A 9,189-nucleotide genomic window follows, 5' to 3' on the forward strand; every position below is an offset into this window, starting at 1 on the left:
TAAAGTGGGATTTTAATCCCAAAATATCTTCCAGCTTTCCGACACTAGATGGCGCTTGGTCTTCCCTAGTCTGCAACTGAGTGTTTTTAGACACTAAAATAGTAATTCTTCAATACTTGTCCCAGGGTTGTTTACTCCTGAATCACAGTAGCGTGCCCCCTCCCCCACTGCCTCTGGGCAGAATGATGTCACATCTTGTCCAGCCAACACTGCCAAAGCCTTGGGCATCCCTTCTGCTTCTCTGCCTGGAAGTGAGATGCTGCAGCCATTGGCTGCTGGGAGAAATCCTCACTTCTTCCTTTCTCTGTGTCTGCTTCTAACAGTCACTAGTCCTCACACCCATGACAGTGTTTGTGCATGGGTTCTTAAAACCAGCACTCTTGCACACGTGGTGGCTGCAAAGAAGGCAAGGTTTCTGGACTTTCCACCTGCTATAGGGGATGAGCCTCAACCTCCCACTCCCAAGACTGACCTGGTGGGACACTCCCTCCTTCCATGTATGTTTTAGGAGTCCAGACATGAAAGTTGTCTAAAGCACCTCATTCCTGCTGTGAGCACTGGAGCAGCTCTGCATCCTCCTCTCCGATTCTGTGTTCTGGTCTCAGCTTCTGACCTACAGTTTAACCACCTGTCAAAAAGAAGGGGATTGGGACTTCCTTGATGGTGCAGAAGAGAAGAATCCGCCTGCCAATGCAAGGGACATGGACTCGATCCTAGTCTGAGAAGATTCCGTGTCCTCTGAGCATCTGAGCCTGTACACCAAAACTAGAGAGTAGCCACTGCTCCCTGCAACTAGAGAAAGCCTGCGTGCAGCAGGGAAGACCCAGTGCAGCCAAATATAAATAAATAAAGCAATGTGCACATGTTAAAAAAAAAGGATTTTAAAGAAAGGAAAGGAATTGGATGGAGCAGGATGGCTCCAATATTCTCTAAACCACCTACTGCCTCATCAAGCCTTTTCCACTCTGCCTGTCGTGGTGAGAAGAGAACAAGGATGATGGGAAAGGTGAGAACTTCTGGGGCTGCATTATGTTCAGTTCAGTTCAGTTGCTCAATCGTGTCCGACTCTTTGTGACCCCATGGACTGCAGCACGCCAGGCCTCCCTGTCCATCACCAACTCCTGGAGTTTGCTCAAACTCATGTCCGTTGTGTCGGTGATGCCATCTAACCATCTCATCCTCTGTTGTCCCCTTGTCCTCCCACCTTCAATCTTTCCCAGCATCAGGGTCTTTTCAAATGAGTCAGCTGTTCGCATTAGGTGGCCAAAGTATTGGAGTTTCAGCTTCAACATCAGTCCTTCAAATGAGCACTCAGGACTCATCTCCTTTAGGATGGACTGGTTGGATCTCCTTTAAGTCCAAGGGACTCTCAAGAGTCTTCTCCAACACCACAGTTCAAAAGCATCAATTCTTCGGCACTCAGCTTTCTCTATAGTCCAACTCTTACATCCATACATGACAACTGGAAAAAGCACAGCCTTGACGAGACGAACCTTTTTTTGGCAAATTAATGTCTCTGCTTTTTAATATGCTCTCTAGGTTGGTAATAGCTTTCCTTCCAACAAGTAAGTGTCTTTCAATTTCATGGCTGCAGTCACCATCTGCAGTGATTTTGGAGCCCAAAAAATAAAGTTAGCCACTGTTTCCACTGTTTCCCCATCTATTTGGCATGAAGTGATGGGACCAGATGCCATGATCTTAGTTTTCTGAATGCATGATGTTAGTGAAGTCAATAAGAGATGCTCGCTGAGGTTCCCAGAATGTGCAGTGCAGCCAGGAAATATACGGTTAATTGGGACCAGCTCAAGTGCTACCGCACGCTGGCCAGAGACACAGTGTTCCCTAGCTGAGGAACTTTTTGCTGAGATGAAGCTCTGATGTCATACCTGCACGCTCTGTGTGCACCCCGGGGTCACTGATAATTCTTGGACATTCTTTGGCCACTTCTTAGGCTCTCCTTGTCCAGAACCTCCTTAGATGAGGAGACTCTGTCCTAGCCATCCATGGGTATCTGCCCTCGGGTGTCCAGTGTGACAGGGGTCATGCACAGACACCACAAGCTTCTCAGCTTGTCCCAGATGCTCAGAGTCACAACATTCTGTTGAATTGGAGTTGGAGATTAGCCAGACAAACACTTTCATTTCAAAAAGTAGAAAACTGACGTCTAGGGGCATCATCAAAGTTCACACGGGGAGTCATGGGCGGACCTGGGGCTAGGAGCTACCTGTCCTGATATTATCTCTTTTCTTTTTCCATGGGGTGTTTTTTTCATTACTGTATTTTATCACTGCTTTTACTCTAATAGCATTGCCTAATAACTGTTCCCATTTTATATAGGATGTTGACTAAAGTAGAAGGACGAGTAACCTTTCAAAGAAAGACTTTATGATCTATTCATTTGATCTGAACTGGATTTCAAGTTCATGGCAGGAATTCCAGAGTAACAGAATTTCTCAACCCAAAGTGTAGAATCAGGGACTTCCTTTATGGTCCAGTGGTTAAGACTCTGCTTTCACTGCAGGGGGCATGGGTTCTATCCCTCACTGGGGAACTAAGATCCCACGTGCCCATCTGGCATAGCCAAAAAAAAACAAAAACAAAACCCAAACAGCAACAACAAAAGGAAGATAACAGAAACAAAAATCCCAAAGTATAGAATCAAAGATAATAATCAAAGAATTGGGCAGGAGTTGAGAAGTCAACTATGAACTGAGACTCTGCAATTTGCCGAGTCAGCCATTATCATGAGTGTCCTGCATCATTTTGGCGCCCTCTCAAAGATGTCTCTGCTTTTCTCTCACCAATTTACTCCTCACCAGGCATAGACCTTTGCTTAGACTCTTGGAGTGTTTCTCCACCAAGATGGGTCCTAAGGGACCAAGTCACCCATTTTATAATGACTGAGACAGAGACCAGTGGTGGACGGAATTTGTGCCAAATCAACAGTGGGAAACCAGTCTCATGGGAAAAAAAAAGAGTCGTGTTGACTTTCATGTGTATTTCTTTAACTACAGGCACAGTTATGTACATGGATATGCTACTTGCATAAAGTTTCTGCCACCCATATGTTCCTGGCCTGTGTCCATGTTTCTATTATGTGATCTGTTTTCTTTACTGCATTGTAAAATGTCTTTCTATACATTATAGAATATATATTCCTATTGTATGTATTTACTCACATTTTCAGAATTTCTAATTTTTTTTCCTAGTGTAGGATTGATCTTGCCCTACAAAAGTTTTTCATTTGCTTGTGGTTAACTGTATCAGTTGGCTTTCTGAAATCATTCCCACATCTGTACTGTACAAAACTTTTAATTTCATGGCTGTGGTGTCTTTTAATTTCACAATCTGCAGTGATTTTGGAGCCCCCCAAAATAAAGTTAGCCACTGTTTCCGGTGTTTCCCCATCTATTTGCCATGAAGTGATGGGACTGGATGCCATGATTTTAGTTTTCTGAATGCTGAGTTTTAAGCCAATTTTTTCACTCTCCTCTTTCCCTTTCATCAGGCTTTCAGAGGCTCTTTAGTTCTTCTTCCCTTTCTGCCATAAGGGTGGTGTCATTTGCATATCTGAGGTTACTGATATTTCTCCTGGCAATCTTGATTCCAGCTTGTGCTTTATCCAGCCCAGAGTTTCTCATGATATACTCTGCATATAAGGTAAATAAGCAGGGTGACAATATACAGCCTTGAAGTACTCCTTTCCTTATTTGGAACCAGTCTGTTGTTCCATGTCCAGTTCTAACTGTTGCTTCCTAACCTGCATACAGGTTTCTCAAGAGGCAGGTCAGGTGGTCTGGTATTCCCATCTCTTGAAGAATTTTCCACAGTTTATTGTGATCCCCACAGTCAAAGGCTTTGGCATAGTCAATAAAACAGAAATAGATGTTTTTCTGGAATTCTCTTGCTTTTTCGATGATCCAGCGGATGTTGGCAATTTGATCTTTGGTTCCTCTGTCTTTTCTAAAACTAGCTTGAACATCTCAAATTTCACAGTTCACATATTGCTGAAGCCTGGCTTGGAGAATTTTGAGCGTTGCTTTACTAGTGTGTGAGATGAGTGCAATTGTGAAGCAGCCGTGAAGAGAGACCCCACGTCCAAGGTAAGAGAAACCCTAGTAAGACGGTAGGCGCTGAGAGAGGGCATCAGAGGGCAGACACACTGAAACCATAATCACAGAAAACTAACCAATCTAATCACATGGACCAGAGCCTTGTCTAAGTCAATGAAACTAAGCCATGAAGTGTAGGGCCATACAAGACAGACGGGTCTTGGTGGAGAGTTCTGACAGAATGTGGTCCACTGGAGAAGGCAATGGCAAACCACTTCAGTATTCTTGCCTTGAGAACCCCATGAACAGTATGAAAAGGCAGAAAGATAGGACACCGAAAGATGAACTCCCCAGGCTGGTAGGTGCCCAATATGCTACTGGAGATCAGTGGAGAAATAACTCCAAAAAGAATGAAGAGACGGAGCCAAAGCAAAAAGAACACCCAGTTGTGGATGTGACTGGTGATGGAAGCAAGGTCTGATGCTGTTAAGAGCAATATTGCATAGGAACCTGGAATGTTAGGTCCATGAGTCAAGGCAAATTGGAAGTTGTCAAACAGGAGGTGGCAAGAGTGAACATCTGCATTTTAGGAATCAGCGAACTAAAATGGACTGGAATGGGGGAATTTAACTCAGATGACCATTATATCTACTACTGTGGGCAAGAATCCCTTAGAAGAAATGGAATGGCCATCATAGTCAACAAAGGAGTCCGAAATGCAGTACTTGGATGCAATCTCAAAAAATGACAGAATGATCTCCGTTCGTTTCCAAGGCAAACCATTCAATATCACAGTAATCCAAGTCTATGCCCCGACCAGTAATGCTGAAGAAATTGAAGAAGTAGGGAAAACCACTAGACTGTTCAGGTATGACCTAAATCAAATCCCTTATGATTATACAGTGGAAGTGAGAAATAGATTTAAGGGACTAGATCTGATAGACAGAGTGCCTGAAGAACTATGGACGGAGGTTCATGACACTGTACAGGAGACAGGGATCATGACCATCCCCAAGAAAAAGAAATGCGAAAAGTAAAATGGCTGTCTGAGGATGCCTTTCATATAGCTGTGAAAAGAAGAGAAGTGAAAAGAAAAGGAGAAAAGGAAAGATATACCCATCTGAATGCAGAGTTCCAAAGAATTAGCAAGAAGAGATAAGAAAGCCTTCCTCAGAGATCAGTGCAAAGAAATAGAGGAAAACAATAAAATGGGAAAGACTAGAGGTCTCTTCAAGAAAATTAGAGATACCAAGGGAACATTTCATGCAAAGATGGGCTTGATAAAGGACAGAAATGGTATGGACCTAACAGAAGCAGAAGATATTAAGAAGAGGTGGCAAGAATACACAGAAGAACTATACAAAAAAGATCTTCATGACCGAGATAACCACGATGGTGTGATCACTCACCTAGAGCCAGACATCGTGGAATGTGAAGTCAAGTGGGCCTTAGGAAGCATCACTACGAACCAAGCTAGTGGAGGTGATGGAATTCCAGTTGAGTTATTTCAAATCCTAAAAGATGATGCTGTGAAAGTGCTGCATTCAATATACCAGCAAATTTGGAAAACTCAGCAGTGGCCACAGGACTGGAAAAGGTCAGTTTTCCTTCTAATCCCAAAGAAAGGCAATGCCAAAGAACGCTCAAACTACCAATGCAAGATAGTATCCATAAATCTCCATATTAAGGGACTTCCCTGTGATCCAGTGGTTAAGAGTCTGCCTGCTGACGCAGGGATACTGATTCAGTCCTTGGTCAGGGAGGATTCCACATGCCACTGGGCACCTAAACCCCTGGCCACAACTACCGAAGCCCGCACATCTTAGAGCCTCTGAGCCGCAACAGGAGAAGCCATCACAATGAGCAGCCCGCACACTGCAGCTGGAGAGTAACCCCCGTTTGCTGCAACTAGAGAAAGCCCAGGCACAGCCAAAATAAATATATTTTAAAATAGGAGAGTTGGTTTGGTTTTTTTTAGAAAAAAGCTCCATTTTATTTTGCTAATAGCTTATTATTGTGCTTTGTCTTTGTACCTGTGTGTGTTTCAAAGGTTAATTTGTTCAAAGGAAACTCTTCGAATGTACCCCTTTTTGAAATCTGTGGGGAGGGCTGGGTTTACATTGTCCTGCATACATGGTGAGAAGGGGAGAGAGTTTGTCAGACCGGATAAGTGCCCTGGGAAAGACCATTTCCTCCTGTTTGCCTCCAAATCCACTGCATAAAGCAAGAATGATTACGGGCCGGGCCAGCCCAGATACTCCCTGAAGGCGAGGGAGCACTTGTGGGCTCTCAGAGGTTATGCCTCAGAGGTTATTACAGTTCCTTTTTCAAGGATGAGAAGACTTGATACTTCCTGGTCAAACGCAGGCGCTTTTGACCTTGGACCCTGGAAATTACAGCTCCCCCTGCTGGCCGCAGCCTGCCAGAGTTGATAACAAGACATCCAACCTCCTCGTTTACCCACACTCTTTGCTTCCATTATGAAGATGAGCAGCTTCTCTGCGCTCCCCGTGATCTTCCTCCTGCTCTGCTTCCACACGGCACAGCCGGGACCCCGCAAGGGTGCGTAGAGGGCGCGGCGGTCCTCGGTGTGGTGGGGTGGGGGCACGCTTTCTCCGAGAAGCCGGTGGGACACGCTGGCGCAGGTGCCCAGAACCCCCCACCTCACCTTGTGGCATTTTTCCCCAGCCGTCCAGAAACCTGGATATTGCCCAGAATTTTTTCTTTCCTGCCCTTTCGTCCTTTTACCTATGTGCCGGCGCGATAGAGGGTGCAAGGGGACCAAGAAGTGTTGTTTCTACAACTGTAGGCGTCAGTGTATGGATCCCTGGGTATCGTTGGAGTGAGGTGAGAAGCCCTACATCTGCCCCCACCCCGCCCCCTCCACTTTGCCCCTGGAACGTTCCAGAAGAACCAGATCTCCCAGAGGGAGTGGAGGACTGTCAGTGCCCTTAGATTTCATGGAGATAAGAGCTTTTAAATTGAGATCTGATCTGGGACTTCCGCGGCTCAGTGGTTGAGACAGAGGGTTTCCATTGTAGGGGGGCCCTGGTTGGGTCCCTGACTGGGGAAGTAAGGTCTGGTCTGTCTGCCCCAAAACTCGCCTCAAAGACAGTGATGAGAGAGGCCCTTCAAACCTTCTTCAGAAAAAGCACCATTTGTGTCTTAGGCATTGTTTGGTGAAATGACAAGGAGGTTAGAATGAGATTATCTCTAAGCTGTCTGAACTGTTACTGAATTTTTATCGTAACTGTTTTCCAGGGCCTTTTTTTTTTTTTTTTTCTTTAATGTTTGTTTATTTGGCTGCACTGGGTCTTAGTTGCAGCACGCAGGATCTATGATCTTCCTTGAAGCTTGTGGGATCCAGTTCCCTGACCAGGGATGGAACCCCGGCCCCTCGCATTGGGAGTGCGGTCTTGGCCACTCGACCACCAGGGAAGCCCCTGGCCATTATTTTTTCTAATCGCTCATAATAAGGAAGCACTTTCCTCTTTACATTTAAACAGTGAGGTAAGGGGTTCTGAGATTATAATTCTTCAGCATGGCTCGCCTAGAATTCCCGAACCCTGATTCCTTGGAAGTGCATCTCAGCATCCTTGGGAGGAGTATGCAGGGTGCAGACCATAGTGGTCGTGGGATCCAGTCCGTGTTCCCCTCAGGGTCCGCATCATCCCATGTCTCTGTTTCTCTGCTCTCCCCAGGTAGAAACCTCTCTTTACAGGTTTCTTGAGAAGGCTTGAGAAGACGTGGGGGAGTCCAGTCTCAGACTTGGATGACTGATCTCCAGTGCTTCCCTGCTTGCCTCATTCCACAAGACTTCTTTTTATCAAGAGTTGAATGCTTCTCGATATGAAAATGCCACAAAGAAATAAAGTGTTCTCTATTTAAAACTACAGGCAAGTCTATGGCTACTGAGTCTCTCCCCTGCCCCCCTTCTCTGTCTTCAACCTTTTGTGGGGGATCCTTGGGTGACTGTATAAAAGGATGGGATTACTGTTTCACGTTTACTCTTGACGAGTGCCTGCTCTTCTGTTTTTCTGATACGTTTTTTTATTAACGCCTCCTGACACTCAGACTCTCTGTTCATTAAATTCCCAGGGCATTTTTGAGTCAGAGTTTCTGTGTTTGGATGCTATGAAAGATGTACATTCTTATCCTGAGGTGGAGGGGCAAGTCTCTTCACTACATTGTCTCTGGTACGCGCTGGTCGCCTTTCCACTTGTGGGAGTTGTATGATGTAGGACTAGACTTGGGACTTCAGGGTTGGAAATGGAGTGGAACGTGGCCTTAGTTTTAAGCTACTTTAGGGTCTAAAATCTAGGCCTTCATAAATTTAGAAAAGGAAATTCTGCTTAACAACCTTGAATCTTAATTTAAGGGGTCTAAGACCCTAACCTACCTAATAATGAAGTGTTATTTAGCCATGCATTTCCTCTCTTTCTGCTTTGTGATTCTTGATTTGGGATCACATAGGGATTTCAGTTCTTAGAGAGTGGTCTTCAAAAAACGTGTTTTTCTTTTCTACCTTCATGAACTGTAAAAATTCCCTTGATAAATAGACAAATATCAATTTTGAAATTTATGAAAATTTGAAATATATATATATAGTATAGTCTTAATTATCCATCTAGTTATAACCTTTAATCACAACAATAACTTTCTGTTCTCTCACAGACAGAAAACCAGAAGGCAGGTGATTTAAGCGCTAATGTACAAAGTACTTCAGTAAACACTAATGTCACCAAGAGCATAGGAACATTCTATTAAACATGTTAATTGATGCTCAATCTACAATATATAAATATACTTAAAATATATTTTATTGGTGACTAATGTTTTGTGTTCTCTGTCTTACTAAGAAATTGTCCAGGTATCCAAGGATGATGTACTAGTTAAAGAATAGGAGAGAGAAAAAGAAGAAATGCATGGTAAATTGCTGAAAATAAATGGTAGACATTTTTTTAAAGTATATTTTTCTTTGACATGTACATCTTAAATTTTTGAAGAACTGCTTATTTCCTAGAATGTTTTAAGTTGATACTTATTGCTTCATCATAATTTATATCATGGCAAGTGATACATTTTTTGGTACATGATGAATATTGTCATTAAAATAAAATGAGCACCTCACTCTTTT

General features: G+C 43.9%; 1 long non-coding RNA gene across 1 annotated transcript; it reads left to right on the forward strand.

The window, feature by feature from the left end:
* Positions 1–4,088: 4,088 nt before the first annotated feature.
* LOC139186597 (uncharacterized) lies at positions 4,089–7,945 on the forward strand. The gene is made up of 4 exons (XR_011570236.1): positions 4,089–4,103; positions 6,385–6,614; positions 6,741–6,899; positions 7,754–7,945. It is a non-coding gene; the product is annotated as an uncharacterized lncRNA (long non-coding RNA).
* Positions 7,946–9,189: the final 1,244 nt, after the last annotated feature.

The sequence above is a fragment of the Bos indicus genome, chromosome 13 (assembly GCF_029378745.1).
Source record: "Bos indicus isolate NIAB-ARS_2022 breed Sahiwal x Tharparkar chromosome 13, NIAB-ARS_B.indTharparkar_mat_pri_1.0, whole genome shotgun sequence".
NCBI lineage: Eukaryota > Metazoa > Chordata > Mammalia > Artiodactyla > Bovidae > Bos > Bos indicus.